Here is a 24,586-nt window from a genome sequence, read left to right on the forward strand (position 1 = left end):
GAAGAATGGTAAAATAAATTATAATATTGTGTAAACATATTGTAAACCTTTATGTGGCTATTAAATCATGTATTCAAATAACATTAACACAAATTATGGTTACAAAATAACATTCGAAGAACAAAGTATAGTATGCTATATAACATACATTTGTTAAAATAAGTAAAACTACTATAATTTTTAATTGAATATTCAAAACATATATGGGCTTTTAATTTTCTGCATTATGTGTTTTCACATGTTTCTTATGATTTTACAACAAAATATTCATTCTATGTGTATAGGATAAAGGGTTATAAATGAAATATTTATAGTATCTCTTTCGAAACACAATTTAAAAAAATGGCTTCAGGGTATTTTGCATATAAATTTATAAAGAAATTTATGTGAAAAAGTATCTCATGATTAAATTTTGTTAAAAAGGCTTTTATATACTTGGTCTGTAGCCTCTACCATGAGATTGGGGTTGAATTCGTTTCTGTTGGAAACAAGAAAAGAATTTTTAGGGCCGGGCGCGGTGGCTCAAGCCTGTAATCCCAGCACTTTGGGAGGCCGAGACGGGCGGATCACAAGGTCAGGAGATCGAGACCATCCTGGCTAACACGGTGAAACCCCGTCTCTACTAAAAATACAAAAAATTAGCCGGGCGTGTTGGCGGGCGCCTGTAGTCCCAGCTACTTGGGAGGCTGAGGCAGGAGAATGGCGTGAACCCGGGAGGCGGAGCTTGCAGTGAGCTGAGATCCGGCCACTGCACTCCAGCCTGGGTGACAGAGCGAGACTCCATCTCAAAAAAAAAAACAAAAACAAAAAACAAAAAACAAAACAAAAAAAAAAATTTTTAGACAGATTCATCTATTTTTGACAAAACGTTAATGTAGATAATTGAAAAGGACCTAATGTTTATTGGTATTCTACTATCTCTTCCAGAAGTATGTAAGACTGGTTCATGAGAAATAATAAATAAATTAACAAAAAGATTCTATTTCCCCAAGTTTCACACTTGATTTCATTGTCTATCTTAAATTGTGCCAACTTACATTGCCCAACATGGGATATGCAGTGTCCAAAGTGGGATACACAGTGAGTCAACTATAATCTAGTAACTCCAGGTGAAATGCCAGCCATGTAAAAACCTAGAGGTATAAATGTCATCAACTCGATTCAGTTATTCAGTTACTATTGTTTAATTCTCTAAATGAGATCTACTTCCCATTCTAAAGCCTGAAATATAAAAGTACAAAAACTCTCCCTTCCTAATTTTTTATTATTATTATTATTTGTATTAACAAATATATAATTTGTGGGGTATAATGTGTTATTTTGATGTATTTACACAATGTGGAATGATTAAATCAAGTTAATTAGCATATACTTTATCTTAAATACCTATTATTTTATGGTGAGACATATGAAATTTATTCTCTTAGTTATTTTGAAATGTACATTATTATATATAGATCTGAAAACCTATTCCTCCTGTCTATCTGAAACTTTACATCCTTTGATCACAACTCTACATTCTTTCCTTCCCCACCTCTTCCACCCCCTGCCTTGGGTAACTATCATTATACTCTCTACTTCTGTGAATTCAACTTCTTTTTCATTTCTACATATTAGTGAGATCATACAGTATTCGTCGTTTCAGTGCCTGTGTTTCACTTAGCATAATGTCTCTGAAGATGCATCCATATTGTCCCAAATGACAGGATCTCCTCCTTTTTAAGCCTCAGTGGTCTTCCATTGTGTATATAAACACATTTTCTTTTCCATTCATTTGTTGATGGACACTCAACTGATTTACTACTTTGTCTTGGCTATTATGAAAAATACTGTAATGAAAATGAGAGTGCAGATAACTTTTCGACACACTGATTTCATTTCTTTATGCATAAACCCAGTAGTGCGATTGCTGGATCAGATGTTGGTCCTATTTTCAAATTTTCAAGGAACGTCCATACTATTTTTTATAATGGTTGTATACAAATTTACATTCCCACTACAGTGTGTGAGAGTTGTCTTTTCTCCACAATCTCTCCAACAATTGTAATGTTTCATCTTTTTGATAAAAAGCCATTGTAATGGGTGTGAGGTGATATCTCACTGTGGTTTTAATTTTCATTTCCCTAGTAATTATTGATGATAAGTACCTTTTCATGTACCTGTTGACCACTTGGGTGTCTTATTTTGAGCTGTGTCTTTTCAGATCATTTGCCAGTGTTTTAATAGGTATATCTGTATTCTTACTATTGAGTTGAGTTTCTTATATACTTTGGGTATTGACCCCTTATCAATCTTGTCTAGACAACATAGCATGACCTCATTTCTAAAGCAAAATAAACGAACAGAAATTTCAAAAAATTCATATTTACCTCTTTCTGCTTAACTAGTTTATATATTCTTTGAACATGAGTAAGTTTTCTTTGTAAGTATTTAATTTTCCCACAGTATCTATAAGTGTTACATGCATAACACAATATGTGCTTATTAAATGAAATATAAAGTTTTATGGTATTGGGTTGGGTTTAAGAGATACTAGTTCTCTGGTCAGTATGAGTAGTTATTAGATTTTCATTGAAGAAAAATGTTATTCTTCAATTAAAAACAAACACTAAAGATTCAGCTATGATTTTCTGCTCAAAATTTTCTATACTTCCAGAAAAACAGCTGATAAAATTCAGCAACTGAAAAATACAAAGAATCAGAAATTCTAAAAGTCTGGAACTCAACTTTTGGTTTAGGCAAATTTTGTATATCAAAAGACAAACAAGGAAACAGAAGGCTTATAATATATGAAAAGTGCTCTAGGCAAGTTGAAATCACAATTCCAAGTATCTACTTCTGTTCTGAGATACGTGGCCTGCATTTGGGAATCAATAGTTTCCGGAAATAAAAATGCAAACTTGGCCAGGCAGGGTGGCTCACGCCTGTAATCCCAGTACTTTGGGAGGCCGAGGTGGACATTTCACAAGGTCAGGAGTTTGAGACCAACCTGACCAACATGGTGAAATAAAAATAAACCAACATGGTCTCAACTAAAAATAAAAAAATTAGCCAGGCGTGGTGGTGCGTGCTTGTGATCCCAGCTAATCAGGAGGCTGAGGCAGGAGAATCGCTTGAACCCAGGAGGCGGAGGTTGCAGTGAGTCGAGATTGTGCCACTGCACTCCAGCCTGGGGGACAGAGCGAGACTCTGTCTCAAAAAAAAAAAAAAAAAGCACACTTATGACTTCATTATTTACATTATAGTTGTTTAGACAAATAATCACAAATGCTTAGGATTTACAATATATTTATGATATATACATTTATTTAAATAATAGAGAACTTTGATAAAGTGATAATTTAACCTGATTATAAGTGAAATTTAAAGACTAAATAACATTTTAATTCAAGTTTCTCTTACAGGTAAATATTTTAATGACAAAATTACCATTATGCTGTGATTTAAAGCTCTGAGTAATAGTCATTTTATAAAACTTAAAACATAAGGGATACCTACTGTACTCAGTATTCTACACACCAAAAATAAACATATTTGTGACTCTAAGAACACAGAAAATTTTTCTTTTCCATCCTAAAAAATAGCAATAATTTAGTATTTAAAAAATAATTGCAGGTTTAATAGTAAAATTATTTCATTTCTTACAGATAGTAGATTCTGTCTTAGTTAGGTTAGCATTACACATTGTTCTTTGAGTTTCACAATTTAAATTTACCTAATTAAAGCAAATTTATAGTACTAAAAAAAATGAAATTAGATTCCAGTTCAGCTTTCATTTTTCTAAATTATATTATGTTCTGAAATACACACATATTTTTGTAGCACATTTTTGTAGACAGAGAATTTACTATCAAAACCTTAAGTCAATAAGGAGCCAAGTCAGCCAATATTTATTTCATGTAACATTAATGTGGCTTTCATGAAGTCTTAACTCAATTTTACCCTTTCTCTAGGCCATATTCATGTTACTCATGGTTCTGCATAGATAAGCACTGTCTCATAAGCTCCAGTATTAACAGAATTAGGTACAAAGGAGAACATAGAAGTATGATAATCCCCAAGGGAAGAAGAACGCTCCAAAGGTCTATATCTATGAAGAGAAAATAAAGAATTAAGACTTTGGCTGTATAATTTGAGAAAAATATATTACTTGGAAAACATCTTCAAATATTTTTTAGAGTAGAGTGCTTCTGGCTGAGACTTTCCCTATGAAGATAAATAATTTTTACATGTTATTTTTCTTGTTGCCAATAAGTCCTGCAAGGAGCAAAACATTATTTTTTAATCTTTTTAAGGGCTCTCTATTTGTTCCATTTAGTGTCAATGTAAATATTTTAGTTTTTATTCACCTAGAACAGAACAGTGTATGTTGATCAAAATTTATATTTATATTAACTGAGATGGAGAAACAGTTCATCCTAATTCAAACAAAATTTTTAGTATCTTTGAATTTATATAAATTATTTTTCTATTCTAATAATTCTGGATATTTGTAAAGGACAATGAGAATTTTATAACTATTACATAAAATAGTTCAGATTTGTTCATTTAGCTCTTTAAAATATACATATTGAGGCTATTTTCCTTAGCAAACTGATGCAGGAAAAGAAAACCAAATACTGCATGTTCTCACTTAGAAGTAGGAGCTAAATGATGAGAACTCATGAACACACAGAAGGCAAAAACAGACACTGGGGTACACTTGAAGTCAAAGGGAACAAGGAAAGAGAGGAGCAGAAAAAGCAAATATTGGGTACTAGGCTTAATAACTGAGTGATAAAATAATCTGTACAGCAAACCACCATGGCATGAGTTGACCTACATGACATTCACATGTACCCCGAAACCTAAAATTAAAGTTCAAAGGTCTTAATTATTATTATTTTTTAAATTTAGCCAAACTTTAAGCTTTCTGTCACACATAAATTTTCTTCCTCATCTTCTATTACCAGTACATGGACCTGAGTGAGATAATGGTCATAAGTATCCAACACCAAAATGAAGATATTTAAAGTTTTTCTTATTGATATCTTAAGGGTATTTTACTAACACTTCTAAAATTACTTTTACTATTTATATGTGATTTTATACCAATAAGAGATAGATTGAACTGATTTGATTTATTCTGCCAAGTTTTAGCTACACAGACCGTAAAACATAATTACATAAAATTTGTCAATTGATAAAGCTGTAACATCTATGAACCTTAAGTTTATGAATAAAATTACTTCACCTTTATTTACTAAGGAAATGAATCGTCCGTGTAAAATTGCCGTTTGAGCATAGATTTTAAAATAAAGTGTGACTGATTTACACTTCTATCCTTTTTTATTTGGCTGAGGTAAGTTAATGAGTTAACTGAACTTTATTTAATTTACCTTTTTAATGGAACTAATAATCCTTACTTCAAATAATTTTGTAACAACACAATTCATTTAAAACCTCAACGATGTACATAAAATTTAATATGTATTAATGTTTTCATTTGTAACTGCATGTTAATTTACTCCAACTGCATGTATAGAATATGAAAGGTAACATTAAGTTGAAATGTTGTCAACTGCTAATAAGCATAAAGAGATCCTTTTTGTCAAGGCTCTTCCTAGACAAGAGTACTATAATAAGAATGATCTGTGTAGAAGGTTAAACTAGCACAGCTGATGAAATGATCAAATCAGACTCACAGAGATCCTACCTTTTGTCAAATTTTACTAATACATTTGAGGACACAAATAATCAAGGAAGTCAGGCAGAAAAAGGGAAATCCGGAACATCCCATGTGGATCTTTCCTTTACTCATCACTCACCTGCATGACTCAGAGTAACAGATGGATTCTCTAAGGGAAGTTTTGGAGTCATCTCACAAAGTGGGGATCATTTAGGTTATTAAATCCCTCTATTTTACATCTCAGATAGTCACCCAGATTAGTAGACTTTCCTGGGGTCCTGGGAGACATGCCCCATAAATCTATGGACCTTATGTTTGTGAACCATAAAATATTTTAAACTAGGAACTTTGTGCTAAGAATATTCCATAAATAAGAACCTACCTTCTAGAAAATATTGTTAATCTACCTACCAGGAGGTCAGTTATCAGTGTATTTACTAGAGATTTAGACCATAACCTACCATTCCTTCTCTGTGGACATTTCCCACTCTCATAATCAAGAGAGAAGTGATCACAGGCCCACTGCTTTAATGTCTTTCTCTATAACCTGAAATCAGTCAATATATCCAGGCCACATTTCCCTCAGATATGTTTTCATAATTTAACCTGACATATCATTCACAAAATGTGAGTACACTCTGATGATTATGAGGCTTTGAAAATCTCACAAAGAGTGGATATTCAATCTATAGAAACATTAATGTTGGTCATCTTACTTCCAATAACTTTCAAAGTCTTTGTATATTTTTTAACCAGTTCAATTACTCTTTTTTCTCAATTATCTGTATTTATGTGACTTTTTTTCATACATATTGGTGAAGGCATTAGTTAAATATGTAATTATTCTAAGGCTGAGTTCACTTGCTTTTTGGGCCCATTATCTTCCATAAGTATTACACCAACAGGTGTTCTGACTCAGGTTTATATAATATTTTCTCTTCCTGGTTCATTAATTCTCTACAGCTTATGTTGCAATGAAGGGAAGAAGAAAATAAATAAGTAAAATAACATCTGCTGGTACTGTGATAAGTACTGTTAAAAAATAAAACAGTAACATGATACATAGTACCTGAGTGGAAGAAGGTATTTCCTGAGTTGATTTATATGCTGGATCCCTTTTAGTAGGAAATAATTATTCCAAGACATGAGAGAAGAAATTTCTAAGATGAAAAGCAAGCAGAAAGACATAATTTTGTGGCATGCATGTATGAATAACAAAAAGAAAGGTAATTAAGTGATGTGAGCCAAGGGGAAAATAATTTGATTAGATATCAGGGAGGTAAACAAGGATCAGGCCTGGCTGGGAGTTCTGGTTTGGTCAAGTTTGGAGTTTCATTCCTCAGGTGATAGGAAGCCTTTTAAGTGTCTTTGAGCTGAGGAGTCATATGATCAAATTTCGTTTTCAAGGATTACTCTGGAAGCTTTTTGTTTGTTTGTTTTTTTGATAATAAACTACAGTGTTAAGGTTAAGAGCATGGAGACTAATTAGGAAGTAAACATATTTTAAGAGAGAAAAGTAAAATGATGTTAGTTCCAGAATAAAAATCATGATTTGTTTTCATTTTGGCAAATTTTTGACCTAAATATTAAAGGAAAGAGAAATTATTGAATGTCTGCCACGGACACAATATTAACATGAAAATGTAAGCCATCTGCATTGTTTGTGCACTGAAAAGTTTACTTCTCTAGTAGACATTTTTGGGAGTTATGGTTGCACATTGACTAACCTATTATTAAAAATAACATTTCTTCTAAAATGTATATTGTCTTAGTTATGTTTCCTTTTCCTACATAATGCCTTTCAAGTTTAGTTTAAGCACCAAGTTTGTCTTTTAAGTGCCAAATGATTTTGATTGGAAAAAACTGAATAAATTATTGGTTTTCCCCAGAGTGAAATGACATGAATACTTGGCTTACAAAATTCAGCTACAGAAATGCTTCTGGCTAATTCTTCCTTTATTCTTTGTTGCTAGGCTCCATAAACCACTCTCTAAGTTGAGTTTAATGAAAATGAATTGCCGTATTATGTTCCATTCACATGATAACACAATTGGAATCCCTTTGACTCAAGAGAACTAAATAAGAAAAGCTAATAAGAAAACAAATATAATGTTACTTTAGAAAGGAATAAACACATAGTTACTGTAACTGTTTTCACACTGTTAGTAACATGGCAATTACTTGAAAATTGCATCTTTGGCATAAGCTTCCTCATACTTCCCCTGCAAATTAAATTACTCAACTCTGCACCTGCAGTTCACTGGAGAACAAACTCTGATAAACACAAGGCCATACAAGCAGGCATATTTACTCTTTTTTTTTTTTTTTGTCTGCAGTGTCTCAAGAAGAGTTAAACTTAACAGTTAAGACAAAATGATAGCCAATGAACATCTGAATTATTGACCTAATAAAGTATTATCTGGAAAAGCACATATATTATGTTCTTAGGATTTATATTTAGTATTAAATGCATTTCAAATTTTGGCATGAGAGGCAATCTCTAATTTTCCAGCTAATTCTCTAATTCATAGATAAGTAATTGGCATGAATGGAACCTGCATGGGAATCTCTTGTGGACATATATGAGTTGAGAGGAATCAACTTCCCAACACCCACCAACACTCCATCACACTATGGCAAAGACATTTAGTTAATTTTCAAATATATCATCAATTAGATTTATGGAAAAGACTAAAAGAAACTTATTATTCAATTCAACTCACAGGAAAAATAAATTATTTCAATTCTCTTTTTTTCAATCTGCACAAAAGCTAATTGGTATTAGTTTAAATGCAAGTAGGGAGAGAAAATTCTCAAATTAAAATATTATCTAAATGTGTTTAGCTCTGAATAAGTGATTAGCAGAATTTTTGTAGCCATCTATCTCCATTTGACCTCTAAATACAAATTTGAAATTTAAGATATAAAATTATTGATATTAAACAAACATATGAAAATTAGATTAAAACACTGTATGGACAAGTCACAGTCCTTCCCACAAACTTAATACGACTCTTAATAGTTTGTGTGACTAAGAGAGTAATTTGTTTGCTTGCTTGTTTTCAATTTGAGTAGCAAGAATATACATGTGAAATATGGGGTGTTCATCTTAATTGTGGACAGTTCTAAGAGAATAACTCTGCAAAATACATAATAAACTTTTAATTCATAAGGAATAGAATAATGTAATGAAGAAGATCAAGACAGAGAAACAGTAAGTTGCCATAAGACGAATAGAGTACTTTATAGCAGCTTGTTCTGTGAAAAAATTCTGAGAATAAGGTGTTCAGAAAGATTTCAATAAGGCAAATATTTAATGAGAATATAAAATTCTAGTACTTGTAAGCCATTTATATGTAGTTCTTTAAGTATTAGGCTAGGGCAGAAATAAAGGGGAAATTAAGCTGGAAGTAAGGAAGATTTAGTCTGAAATTTGGAATAATATCAAATCACAGTAAAGGACAGGCAGAAGAAAAATAATCAGAAAATGTAGGAGATTGATGCTAAAGATCCCTTTAAAGTAATAAGCTCTTCAAGATGTTTCACAATAAATAATTTTAAGAAAACTAACGTCAACTGATACATAGGTTAAATTTTCAAATATTGAAGGATAATAACACTGTAATATTAGTGATATTAAATAAATACTTTCTATATGCCAAGCACTAAACTAATAACTTTATGTGGATTATCTTATTTGAGTATTACCAAAACCTTATGACATTAGTATTTTTTGTTACTCATGAATAAATTAAACCAAATTGTGCCAAAGGTATATATAACAGTAAAATAATGGAATATATATGCATATATATGGATATAGACACACACATTCATACATATGCAACCACTAGTAAAAATAAGCTGGAGTAATTATATTAACATGAGATACAGTAGACTTTAGAACAAGTGGTAGTACCAGGAAGAAAGAGGGACATTGTGTAATGATAAAATAGTTTATTCTCGTAATTGTAAAGTGTGTGCATCTGAAAACAGAGCTTCAAAATATAGGAAGAAGAAAATTCATAGAACTAAAAAGAGGAATAGGCAAATCCACATATGATTGGATGCTTCAACATTCTTCTCTCAGTAATTGGTAAAACAAGTAGAGAGAAAATCAGCAAATGTATAGAGGATCTGAACATATCAACCTAACTGACATATATAGAACACTATAACCAAGAAAAAAAAATACATATTTTTTTCTAAAAGTGAACAATATGCAGTCAAGATACATCCGCTTCTGAGCTGTAAAGCCTGAATTAACAAATTATGATAATTTATAAAAACTATGTCCTTAAGTTCACCACTACAAAATTACACTAGAAATCAATTTTAGAAAGATATTTTGGAAATTCCGAATATTTGAAAAGTAAAAGACATGTATTTATACCTATAACTCAGAGGGTCTCATGGAAAATTAGAAATTATTTTCATTTGTGTAAACACAAAAATATAGCATATCAAAATATGAAGGACACAGCTAAAGCAAAATGTAAATGTACATTTATAGCATAAAGTAAAATTTGAGGATAAAACAAAAATCCCAATTAGTAATCAAATGACATATTTTAAAAATTAGGAAAATAAGAGCAACTTAATCTTAAACAAAACAAGAGGTAGTGAATGATAAAGATAAGAGCAGAAACGAATGAAATTGAAAACAAAATAGCAATAGGCTGCATTACCAAACCCAAAACTGGTTCTTGTAAAAGGTCAATAAAATTGTTAAACATCTAGCCTGATTGACAAGTAAAAAAGAGGAAAGACACACATTACCAGAATCATAAATAAAAACTGGAGTATCATTATAGACACCACAAATATCAACTGGACAATAACAGAATGAAACAAACAACTCTCTTCTAATAATTCTGACACTTTAGATAAAGTAGAATACGTCTTTAAACTATCAATACTAACTCAGGAAAAAATAAATAATCTTAATAGTACTAAACGTATTAAAGTAATGTAATCCATAGCTTAAAGCTATGCAACAAAGGTAGCCCCAGGCCCAGAAGGTTTAGCTGATTAATTTTCTCAAATATTTAAGTAAAGAGAGTCAATTCTATGCATTGCCTTCCAAAAATACAGAAGGAGGGAACACTTCCCCACATACTGTATAGGGCTGGCATTAACTTAATATCAAAACCAGGAATAAACATTACAAGACAAAAAACACAGGCAACCATCCCTCATTAACACATATGCAAACATCCTCAAAAATGTATTAGAAAATTGGATGCAATAAAATAAAAAAAGGAGAATGCACCAAGAAAATGAGAGAAGTTCTTCCTAAGAATGCATGGCTAGTTCAATATTCAAACATCAATCTCTATCATTCACATGAACTAAAGAGAAAATGCGAATAGTATTTAAATAAATACAGAAAATCATTTGAAAAAATTGACCATCTATTTGTTTAAAAATGCAAGAAGACTGAAAAGAAAAAACTTTAAAACAACAATATTTGCAGTTGACATAATTGTCTATATAGAAAATACTAAAGAATTTACAATCTCATATGACTTAATTAGCATGGTTATATAATAAATGTCAATATATAAAAAGGAATTATACTTCTATATACCAGCAGTGAATAACTATAATTTTTTAAAAAGCTGTACCATTTATAATAGCACTAAAACTTTGAAATTCCTAGATGTAACCCTACCAATATCAAGGTACGATTTGCACACTGAAAACTGCAAAACACTGATAAAAGTAATCAAATAAAACCCAATTTAATACAGAGATATACCATGTTTATGGATTAGAGAAATATTCAACTATTGCTAAGATACCAATTTATTCCAAATTTGATCTATAGATTCAGTAAAATTTACATCAAAATACTAGCAGGTTTTTCATCAATAAATATTTTATCAATAACATTTTTCTGAACATTATATGGAAAGGCAGAAGTATTAAAACTGGCAAAAATATTTGAATAGCCAAACAGTTTTGATAGGTCAAAGTTAAGAGACTCTGTGCTCCAAATTGAGGCCTTCTAAAAGTAATCAGAGTTGTGTGATGTTGGTGAAATGATAAAGATATCAGTTAATAGAAAAGGAGAGTTCCACATACGGACTCACATGTATAGAGTCAACAGGTTTATGACACAGTTATAAAAGCAAGTCAATGGCAAAAGGATTGTCTTACATCTTAGTCTTGTTTAGGGTTTCTACAAAGGGATATCTGAGATTAGGTAAGTTACAAAGAAAAAATGTTTATTCGGCTTAGGATTCCGCAGGCCGTACAAGAAGCATGGCACCAGCACACACTTCCGGTGAGGGATTCATACTACTTCTACTCATGAGGGTAAGTAAAAGGGACCCAGCATGTACAGAGATCACATGGTGAAAGAAGAAACAAGACAGAAAACAAAAATGCCAGGCTCTTTCTAACAATCAGCTCTGAGAGAACTAACAGAGTTAGAACTCACTCACTGAACCTCCAGAGAATGTATTCATCTATTCATGAGGGATCCACTCCCATGACCCAAACACCTCCCATTAGGTCCAGCCTCCAACACGGGGGATCAGACTTTCACATGAGATTTGTAGGGGACAAATATCCAAACTATAGTCTCTTCTCAACAAATGGTGGTGGAACAGTTAGACGTCCACATGCAAAATATTAACCTTGACCTAGATCTCACAATTTATACAAAATCACTTCAAAGTGGATCATAAGCCTAGTTATAAAGTTTTAAATTCTGGAGGAACACAGCATAGAAAATGTTGGAAACATGTGTTAAACAAATAATTTTTAGATGCAGTATCAAAAATAGTGTCCATTCAGAATAAAAATAATTTGGACTTCAAAAATAAAAACTTCTGCTACACAAAAAAAAAAAAAAAGTTGAAAGAATGAAAATATTTTTAAATCACATTACTGGAAAACAAAATTTTTCAGAATATGTAACAAACTATCAAAATTCAGACATGAGAAAACACATAACCCTATATATGTGAACAAACATTGACAAAGAAGATATTTGGATAACACTAGACCAGCATAACAAGACATTACTCAGGAAGTTCTAAACATGGAAACAAAAGAACAATATCTGGTACCACAAAAACACACATAAGTACATATGTATCCCTTATATTTTATAAACAATCATACAATAGAAACTATAAAAGAACCTGCTAACAACTTCATGATAGGGTCAAAACATCATATGTCAACATTAACCTTGAATGTAAATGGTCTAAACACTCCACATAAAAAACACAGAGTGGCAAGTTGGATATAAATAAATAAATAAATAAATAAAACAAGAGCCAGCCATCTACTGTTTTCAGGAGACCCATCTCACATGTAACAACACCCATAGGTTTAAATTAAAAGGTTGGAAATAGATCTATCATGCAAACAGATTCAAAAGAGAGCAGGGATCACTATTATGATGTCAGTTAAAACAGACTTTAAACCAACAAGAGTAAAAAAAAAAAAAATGATAAAGAATGGCATTGCATAATGGCAAAGGGGCAAAGAGTTCAATTCAACAAGGAGACTTAACTGTATTATATATATATGCACTCAACATTTGAGGACCCAGATTTATAAAACAAGTACTTCTATACCTATGAAAAGACTTAGTAAGCCAGATAATAATAGTGGGGTAATTTGGCAGCCCACTGCATTAGGCAGATCACTGAGGCAGAAAAGTAACAAAGAAATTCTGGACTTTGACATGTCACTAACTGTACCTAATAGACATCTACATAAAACTCCATCCATCTGCCACAAATTTTACTTTCTTCTCATCTGCACATGGAACATACTACAAAATCATTCACATGCATCCCTTAAAACAAGTTTCAATAAATACAAAATAAGTTGAAATCATACCAACCGTACTCTCAGACCAAAGTGGAATAAGAATAGAAATCAACACCAAGAAGATATCTCAAAACCACAAAATGACCTGGAAATTATATAACTTGATCCTGAATGACTTTTGGGTGAACAACAAAATTAAGGTAGAAATAAAAAAAATCATTTGAAATAAATCAAAACAGAGACACAATATATCAAAATCTCTAGGATGCAGCAAAAGCAGTACTAAGAAGAAAGTTTATACTGTTAATCGCCTACCTCAAAAAGTTAGAAATAGTTCAATGAATGATTTAACATCATACTTAAGGGAACTAGAAAAATAAGGACAAACTAATCCCAAAGCTAGCAGAAGAAAAGAAATAACTAAAATCAGAACCAAACTGAACAGAACTGATACAAAAAAAATCCATACAAAGAATCAACAATACCACAATTTAAGTCTTTGAAAGGATACATAAGATTGATAGACCTCTAGCTAGATTAACAAAGAAAAAAAAAAATAAAGATCCAAATAAGCACAATCAAAAACGAAAAAAATGACAAAGGTGACATTTACAACTGATCCCACAGATATACAAAAGATACCCAGGAATTATTATAAACACATTTATGCAAACAAACAAAGAAGAAATTGAGACTCTGAAGAGACCAATGCTGAGTTCTAGAATTGAATCATTAATAAACCTACTGACTAAAACAGGTCCTGGACCAGAAGGATTGACAGATGAATTCTTCCAGATGTGAAAGAAGAGTTGGCACCAATTCTACTAAAGCTATTCCAAAAAGTTGAGGAGCAACTTCTCCCTTACTCATTCTACAATGCCAGCATCACCCTGATACTAAAACATGGAAAAGACACAATGAAGAAAGGAAATGACAGGCAAATATCCATGATGAATATACATGCAAAAATCCCTAACAAAATACTAGCAAACTGAATTCAGCAGCACATTATAAACTTAATTTACCATGATCAAGTTGGCATCATTCCTGGTATGCAAGGTCAGTTCACAAAACACAAATCAATAAATGTGATTCGCCACATGCATAGAATTAAAAACAAAAACCATATGTTCATCTCAATCAACACATAAAACTTTTGATAGAATCCAATATCCCTTCAAAATAAAAACCCTCAAGATACTAGGCATTGAAAGAACATACCTCAAAATAATAAGCAATATCTCAAAATGATAAGTATACCTCAAAATAATAAGAGCCCTTTATGATAAACCCACAGCCAACATTATACTGTATAGGCAAAAACTAGGAACATTCCCCTTTAGAACTGGATCAAGACAAGGATGCCACTCTTACCACTCCTATTCAATGTAGCTTTAGAAGTCCCTGCCAGAGCAATCAGGCAGAAGAAAGGAAGAAACAGCATTCAAAAGAAAAGAGGAAGTCAAATTTTTTGTTTGTTTGTTTGTTTTTTGAGACGGAGTCTAGCTCTGTCCCCCAGGCTGGAATGCAGTGGCACCACCCCGGTTTACTGCAAGCTCTGTCTCCGGAATTCAAGCCATTGTCCTGCCTCAGCCTCCCAAGTAGCTGGGACTACAGGCGCCTGCCACCACGCCTGGCTAATCTTTTGTATTTTCAGTAGAGATGGGGTCTCACCATGTTAGCTAGGATGGTCTCAATCGCCTGACCTCATGATCCGCCTGCCTCAGCCTCCCAAAGTGCTTGGATTACAGGTGTGAGCCACCGCGCCCGGCTGAGGAAGTCAAACTCTTTTACTGATGAGAAGATCCCATACATAGAAAACCATAAAGACTCTGTGAGAAGGCTCCAGGAACTGATAAATGACTTCAGTCAAGTTACAGGATACAGAAGCAATTTAAAAAAAAATCAGAAGCATTTCTATCCTCAATAACATTCAAGCTGAGAGCCAAATCAAAAATATAACACCATTCACAATAACTGCAATAAAACTGAAATAAAATGCCTAGGAATGTATTTGACCAAGAAGGTAAAGCATCTCTACAAAGAAAACTACAAAATACTACTGAAAGAAATCACAGATCAGGAAAACAAATGGATTTTCATGCTTATGTATTGGAAGAATCAGTATTGTCAAAGTGACTATACTGTCTAAAGCAATGCACAGGTTCAATGCTATTCCTATCAACCTGCCAACATCATTTTTCACAGAACTAGAAAAATATATTTAAAATTCATATGAAACCAAAAAAGAGCCCAGATAGCCAAAGCACTTCTAAGCAAAACCAACTAAGCCAGAGGCATCACATTACCTGGCTTCAAACTACACTAAAGGGCTACAATAACCAAAATAGCATGGAACTAGTACAAAAACAGACACAAAGGCCAACTGAACAGAATAGAGAAATCGGAAATAAAATTGTGCATCTAAAGCTATCTGATTTTCAACAAAGTCAACAAAAATAAGAAATGGAGAAACTACTCCTTATTTGACAATTAGTGCTGAAACAAATGGCTAGTCATGTGCAGAAGAATCTAACTGAACCCCACCATTCATCGTATACAAAAATTAACTCAATATGGATTAAAGATTTAAATGCAATATCATCAACTTGAAGATTCCTGGAAGAAAACCTGGGAAATGCCATTCTGGACATCAGTCTTAGGAAATAATTTATGACTACATCCTGAAAAGCAATTGCAACCAAAACAAAAGTTGACGAGTAGGACGTGATTAAAGTAAACAGCTTCCACACAGCCAAAAAGCTATAAACAGAATAAATACAGAACCTACAGAATGGAACAAAAATATTCACAATACTCATCATCTGATGAAGGTCTGATATACAAAGTCTATAAGGAATTTAATTATACAAGCAAAAAAAAATTTTTTTTAAGTGGGCAAAAGATGTTAACAGATACTTCTCAAATGTAGACATACAAATGACCAACAAACCTATGAAAAAGAGTTTAATAATCACTAATCACCAGAGAAATTCAAATCAAAACCACAATGAGATATTTCACAGTAGTCAGAATGGCTATTATTAAAATTCAAAAAGCACAGAAACTGATGAGGCTGCAGAGAAAAGGGAAGGGAATGTTTCTACACTGTTGGTGGGAATATAAATTACTTCAGCCAATGTGGAAAGCAATTTGGAGATTTCTTTCCATAAAGGACTTAAAACAAAGCTACCATTTGACCCAGCAATCCATTACTGGTTATATATAAAAACAAAACAAAACAAAACTGAAACAAACTGTCTTAGCAAAAAGATACATGTACTCATATGTTCATTGCAGCACCATTCACAATAGCAAATGCATGGAATCAACTTAGGTGCTCATCAATGGTGGATTAGATGAGGAAAATGTGGTACATGTACTACATGGAATATGACATAGCCATGAAAAAGAATGAAATTGTGTACTTTGCAGCAACATGGATGCAGCTAGGAGCCATTATCCTAAGTGAATTAATGCAAGAACAGAAACCTATATATTGAATATTCAGTTATAAGTGGGAGCTAAACAATGGGTGCTTATATAAAGATGGGAACAATAGACATGGGACTACTGGAGGGAAGAGGGAGGGAGGGAGACAAGGGATGTTAAAAGTTAATTATCAGGTACTGTGCTCAGTACCTGGGTGATGGGATTAACCATATCCAAAACCTCAGTATCACACAATATACCTAGGTACATATCTGCACATGTACCCCTAAATCTAAAATAAAAGTTGAAATGATTGTTTAAAAAAGATATCTGAATAAAACTCATAATATAAAAATATGCTCAATATAATTAACCTTTAGAGATATCCAAATTATAACTGCAATGAGATACCACTGCACACCTATTAACATGCCATCATCCCAGCAAAAATACAATAATGGTAGCAATGTACTAGATAGCTGACAATATCAAGTACTAGCGAGGATACAGAGCAACTGGAACTCTCATATTGCTGTTGGGATTGAAAACTGATGGAACTATTTTGGAAAATAGTTTAGCAGTTTCTTATGAATTCAACATATAACTAATAATAGTATTATATGCCTACATATAAAACTCAAAGAAATAAAAATGTATGTTTACCCAAAACTTATATGTTAATTTTTATGACATCTTTACTTATAGTCACAGAAAACAGAAAACAACCCAAATGTCCTCTGACTGATGAGTGACAAACTTGGGTATACACATGCATATTAATAGTATAAAACACTTGGAATATTACTAAGCAATAAAACAGAGCGAGTCATTGATACATGAAAAAATGTGGATGGATCTCAAATGCATTTTTAAGTAAAAGAAAGCAGACTTGAACTCCTATATATTATTTGATTCCATCTATATGACATCTGGAATAATCAAGCAGTAAAATAGAAGCAAAGCAGAGCCTATGAAGGAGCAGTACAAAGGAATATTTGACAGTACAAAGCAGTATTTGAGCAGTACAATGGAATATTTAACAGCTGTGGTGGTGGATGTATGACTCTATGAATTTACTAAAATCCACAGAAATGTACACATCAAGGTCTAAATTATACCTTTTGTAATTAAAAAACTTCAGTGACAAGAACAATATTGCTTTATCTTAGTAAAGTCTTGTAAAGTGGATGTTTGTTCACAATGTTTAATTCTACCCCAGAAGAAAACAGAGATTAAAAGAACAAATTCATATTCTCTACATCGTATAGTTAATATTTTAAAAGTTGGCATTCAAACCCAGCTCTTTTGATTCTGAATCCACTGTTCTTTTTTATTATACCATGTTAAACAATTTATATGATTAAATAAACTATATTGTATGAGATAATTCTTACTTTTAAATTATCCTCTGTATTTTTCAATGATTTAAAGGACATTTATATTTGTCAACTTGACAAACATTTAATGTATTCCAAATATTATTCAGAGTAGAAAAAGCACTGTTGACTCCACAAATGCCTTGAAGTTTTAACATCTAATTTAGTATGCATGACACATATTTTTAGGTAAGTATCATTACATTATTTATCAGGGTATAGTAGTCAAAATGGCTTTTACCATATTACTAAAAGCAAGCTTGTGACATGATGATGTTACCTTTAATCATTTAGAAGCATAAGCCGATGAAAGCAAGTTTTCTTTCCATAATAATTATTTAATGCAATACTGCATTAAAAATAAATCATTGTTTCTCTGATTTTTACTTTGTGATCATTTTCATACAACATAACTACTTTGTTGCATGCTTCATTTTCAAGTTATGTCTATTCTATTATTTTGTCTACTTCCTCAGGTGTGTTTTAATAGGTGCAACCAATTCACATGTTTTTTAAATGGTATCAGTAAGCTATATTGATATTTGAATAATTGAAGCTACAGAGCCAACAAGAAAGATAAAGAAAAGCATTTTAAAGTTAGTCCAGATCCACATTCTTCATAATAACTTATTCTTAGTATATCTTTGGCAACTAATCTCGCCAAATGTTTCGGAGAATATCAGTCCTTTGTTTCTATGGCTACTCATCAGAGTCAGTGTATGAGTATATGTGGGTACATCTTTGGAGTTCAGAATAACGGGGTCCAGTACTTTTATAGTTCCAAACATGTCTTGCTAGATTTTTTTCCTTTTTACTCCAGGTAAAATTTCACAATGTTTCTGACAGATGGAATGCGATTCTGAAATAATGGTAATTTACTCATGAGAAAACCTGTTTTTTGTACGTAAATTAAAAAGAGGCCATTTTCTAAGTATTCAAAGACAGTATAAGGAAATAATTGACAAAAGTTTATGCTTGTTCTTGCTCAACAAGGTTACCATTATTCTTCCATTTTGTGACTATGCAAGTAAAAAAATAATAATGTACTTATAATTTAGACAGGAAATGAAAGAGCTATGCTGAAAATTGCCATGCTTAAGATGATGAAATATTGTGGGAATACCGATGAAGAAAGAAAGATTTCCTCAGCAGAGTTTCTTTCTGTATACTATTAAAGAGATTCTACAATTTTAATATTTTTTCTCCTTTGATGAAGACGTTACTGATAAACTTTCATAACAGCATTTCAAGACGTGGTAGTTTACATTTTTTTAAAAAAATTAACCTAGACAAGGGAAGGACAAAGGGTGCATTTTTCCTTTACCGGCCAGTATGAAGGATTTTGCAGCACAACTCCTATGAATATTAACAATGCTGATTACTGATCCAGTAGACGATGACGGCTCATTCTCACCAGTCACAGTCCATCACGTAGAGTCATATTTAGGGACTGTACCATTGCAAGTTATGGTTCTTGGGCACCCTGTAGCTTGCAGATTCTTGACACAAAAGACAGTTACAGTATATTTATAGCCTTTAAGGTCACTGATCATTGATATGATGGACCATTATGTCTCCAGAACGTGTCAGCTGTTGGAACTATTGGTCTATTAACAGAATCTCCCCTGCACTAAACCACATACACTATGAGTCCATCTGCCAAATATCTCTATGAAAGAATTGCTAGAATCTGTTCTGCATATCCATGCTAAAGTAATTTCAATTGACACAGTGATGCTTCTGTGCATCTATCAGGATTATACCTGAAAATCCTTGAGTATCTTTGCCACCTTCCTTATTAACAATCTAAAATATTATAGTAAATTATATTGTAACACACTACTATTGCAGCCAACAGCAATGTTTATTAAGTTTCTTCATTTACTCCTATATAGGTAGATTGTTTCTTTTCAGTTTCACTTTTTATAAAAAGAGTTTTTGCAAAATAAAAGGCAATTTTGAAGAAAATTTCATTGTTAAATTTTTGGGGAGAGTAATTATACAATTTTGGACGCACAGAAAATGTACTAAAACAATACAGAGATGTTCTATTTATCTTTCTGCCAGCTTCTACTTACACTGATGTTTTATGTAACAACAAAATATTTTAAAAACCTTAAGCAATTAATCTTGGCCCAGCACTACTTACTAAAGCATAGACTTACTCCAAATTTAGTGGTTTTCGCATAATGTCCATATTTTTACTATGCCACTTATTATGCCCAGCATAATTTTTTTCCTCAAATTTACTACATCCCAACGCTCATCATTCTAAAAAGAATTTCTTCTAGCATATCTTGTTTCCCTCAGGGAAGCAAGAGGGAAGCAAATAACATGTTACGAGTAGTTCTGACTAATGCTTATTAAGGACCTGAGGCCTTCCAACAACTCTGATTGAGTTTGAAAGTGGACCTCCTGAAGTCTGCCAACAGGCTCTTTTTCCTCAAGTTTATTTACTATTTTCCCTGCTTTGACTTAAAATCAATCAGTTCTCCAAGGAATCTTGACTCCTTTAATTGGAGAATTGTAGTTAGGAATTACGTTCTTGGTACCAGGTGTGCTCATTGTTATTGCGGTGTCACTGCTTCTATTCACAGAAGAGACACATGTATAATCACACATGCTTATACACAGAAATACACTTATTCCACTTTTTCTGTATTTTTATATATAAAATGAGTACATATTGATATACCACCGACTCCAATCTAGCACCACACCATTTATTCTAGCCTGTCCACTTTTTATTTATAATCTCTCTAACAACTGTGTCTGAATTTTTAATTCATACCTTTATGAGAAATTTACCAACATACAACGTATGTATGGCATCCTTTTTGTCTTTAATCTTACAGTGTTCAGTCAAGTCCTGAATTGTCTTGAATAAACTCTATCATAAAACATGAGAAGAAATCTGTAAATGCATTAACTATGCTGTATACCAGATTATCACATATTTAGTAGTTTGAAAAAAACTTTTTAAAAAATCTCAAGTATTTTGTAGGTCAGTCATCTGGGCGTAGTTGAGCTGGATGCTTCTGATTCAATATGTTTCACAGGCCTGCAATCAAGACATCAATTAAAGCTGTAGTCATCCCAAGTTTCTATAAAGAATCCACTTACCAGCTCACTCAGATGGCTGTGGGAAAGCTTCAAAAATGCACTTCCAGATTCCTCACATGACTGTTGGAAGGCTTCAGAAGATCCACTTTCAAACTCACTCAGAGCTTGAAGGAAACAAGAAATAAAAAATATATTTGTAGTAAATCTCCTCTTGGTGAACATAGTACATATGTGTTCTCCACATATATACCATATATTTTTAAACTATCAGATCTCAAACATAAATTTTTTATTTTTTTTGTATTTTTTTTTAAGACAGAGTCTTGCTCTGTCACCCAGGCTGGAGTGCAGTGATGAGATCTCCTCTCGCTGCCATCTCCACCTCCCGGGTTGAAGCAATTCTCCTGCCTTAGCCTCCCAAGTAGCTGGGATTACAGGCATGTGCCACCATGCCTGGCTATTTTTTATGGTTTTAGTGGAGACGGGGCTTCTCCATGTTGGCCAGGCTGGTCTTAAACTCCTGACCTCAAGTGATCCACCTGCCCCAGCTAGTGCTAAGATTACACTAGCTAATGTAATCCTAGTGATAGGATTATAGGTGTGAACCATTGCTTCTAGCCTTATATTTTTTTTTAAAGATTCAATTATGTGCTATCTTTAAGAAACATATTTACATATAAAGATACTTCTCTGATAAAAGCAAAAGCATGCAAAAGTTATACTATGAGACCATTGAATACACATATAAAAATTAGAGTATCCATATTAACATTAGGCAATGTAAATGTCAGAGCAAGGAATATTCCAGGGATAAAGCAGCACTTCTCACAATGATGAAGAGATCAACTTATCAAGAGGCTAAAGCCAAACTAAATGTGGGTATACCTAATAACTGAGTTTAAAATTATTAAAGAGGAAATTAAAAAAATAAACAGAACAATCTCATTTATAATGGAATATTTTAATACCTCTCACTTAATAATTGATTACAATTACTTACTAAGAAATTTACTAAGGATATACAACTTTTGAACAAAACTGTTAAGCAAACCGATCCAATTCTTTATAGATAACTCCACCCCAAAACACTAGAATACATATTTATTTTAATTGCACAAGTAACATTCAACAAGATAAAACATTTAATGCCAAAATGATTTTTAATTAATGTAAAATGACTGAAATTATTCACAGTATATTGAAATAATGTAATTAAACTAGAAATCAATAACAAAGATATTTGTCAAAACTCACAAATATTGGAAATGTAAATAAACATATGTGTCTAATAAGTCAAAAATCATAGAAGATATTAGAAAATATTTTAAATTTGATGTAAATAAAAATAGACCATATCAGAATTTATACAATCTGTCAGAGTCACATTCATAGAACTAAATACTCATATTAGAAAATAATTGTTTAAATGAACGATCTAAATTTCAACCTCAAGAAACTAGAAAAATGTGAAGAAGGAAGAAAATAACGCATCTTAGAACATGCCTCTTTTCTATTTTTGGATTAATAATGGATGCAGAAGAAAAGCACTTGACAAAATTCAACACCCAATCATGATATAATTAAGAATAAAACAAACTTCCTCAACCTGATAAAGGGCACATACCCTGAATCTACAGCTGATATCATATTAAATATTGAAAGACTGCATCATTTCCCTATCTTATCACTAGCAAGGCAAGGATTACCTCTCTCAACACATCTATTCAGCGTTGAAATATAGGCCCTGGAGGTCTCATGTCTTGTCGGATACAGTTGCCCTTCTGCCAAAGACCTATGATCTAAAGATTAAAATTGTCTGCTTCATATTAACATTCTGTAACAAAGGTACAGACATAGCAACTTCAGGGCATTTTTCTTTGAAAAGGGAAATAAATATCAACGTTCTGTACAATATCTGTCACCCAAGCGGACACATGACTGCTCTCTCAAGATCATTTCAATGACTTGGTTTCACCCTCTCAGCTCTTATTTTCTCTTATTAAGTCCTTTTATTTTCCATAAGAAATAACCCATCTTTGCAATTGATTTTCTAAATGTGCTTCCTGTCCAAAAAAATCTGTGATCTGCAGATCTTTATTAATTATCTACTATTTACTGTCTCTGTCCTTTTCAGTTCAATTCTACAAGTCTTTCAAAAACCGTGTGTGATTTTTACAAAGCAATTATAATACACTGTATTTGAAAGAAAGGACACAGGAACTTTTTCTATTGGGAGCCAACCTCTACCTTGGGGTCGCTATGAGATGGCTGTAGGCGAAAATAGGAGAGAATCTTAGAAGTTCTAAATTTCAACCCAAAGGTTAACCTGAGGGCCAAAGCATACCCTTGAAAACCCTTTTCTCTACTGGAAATGGTCTATTAGGAACCACTTTAAATTTTTCTGAGGATCAAATGGGTGTAATAGGTAAACACTTGGTTTTATCTTTATCTGAAGAATATTTTACTGAACAGCAGCGATTTCCTCCTTAACCAGAGGCCCTTTCCAAGTTAAAGAAACTTCTGCTTGGAGAGAGTTAGGATGATATATAGTTGTATTTTCTAACCCAGCTAACCTTATTCCTTTATATTTCCTCTACATTCTGCTCTATAACTGAATAATTCTTCCTTTAGCATATCTCTATTAACACCTTGCAAATCTCGACTAAAAGAAACCAACCAATGCTTTCTACATACTGCCTGGAAATAGTCTCAGTCAGATCCATCTATTCATTAGGTACATTTTTCTACTTTTCATGTTATCACAGCTGAAAATTTTGTTAAAATTTCTGCCACTATGTAACACTGTTTCTTTTCCTTCAGCTTCCAATTATTTTTTTTTTCCTCTCTCCTTTAAGCTTTCACCAACAGACATGTTGGGAACCATCAAACTTCTGAAGTCTTCCTCCAAGCCCTGCTAGCTTTTCAGCTGCTCAATCCCAAAGCCAATGCCAAATATTTTATTTGTAAATGCCTTACCTTCGATTACAAACTGTGTTCCATATATCTATTGCTGAATTAAATAGTCCAAAATTTTTTGTGGTTTAAAACAAAACCATTGTATTTTAACTCATGGATTCTATGTGAGTCAGGCATGTAGACAGACTCAGCTGGGATGCTTGTTTTTCTCTTCATGGAGTTGTCAGCAGACAGACGAGCTGGTCTGAAGTGTTCAACATGTTTTTACAGAACGCATATCCCTGTTTATTTTTTTAACTTAATCATATGTTTAAATTTCACTAAATATATTTACTTC

Source organism: Colobus angolensis, unplaced genomic scaffold (assembly GCF_000951035.1).
Source record: "Colobus angolensis palliatus isolate OR3802 unplaced genomic scaffold, Cang.pa_1.0 Scaffold16, whole genome shotgun sequence".
NCBI classification, from domain to species: domain Eukaryota; kingdom Metazoa; phylum Chordata; class Mammalia; order Primates; family Cercopithecidae; genus Colobus; species Colobus angolensis.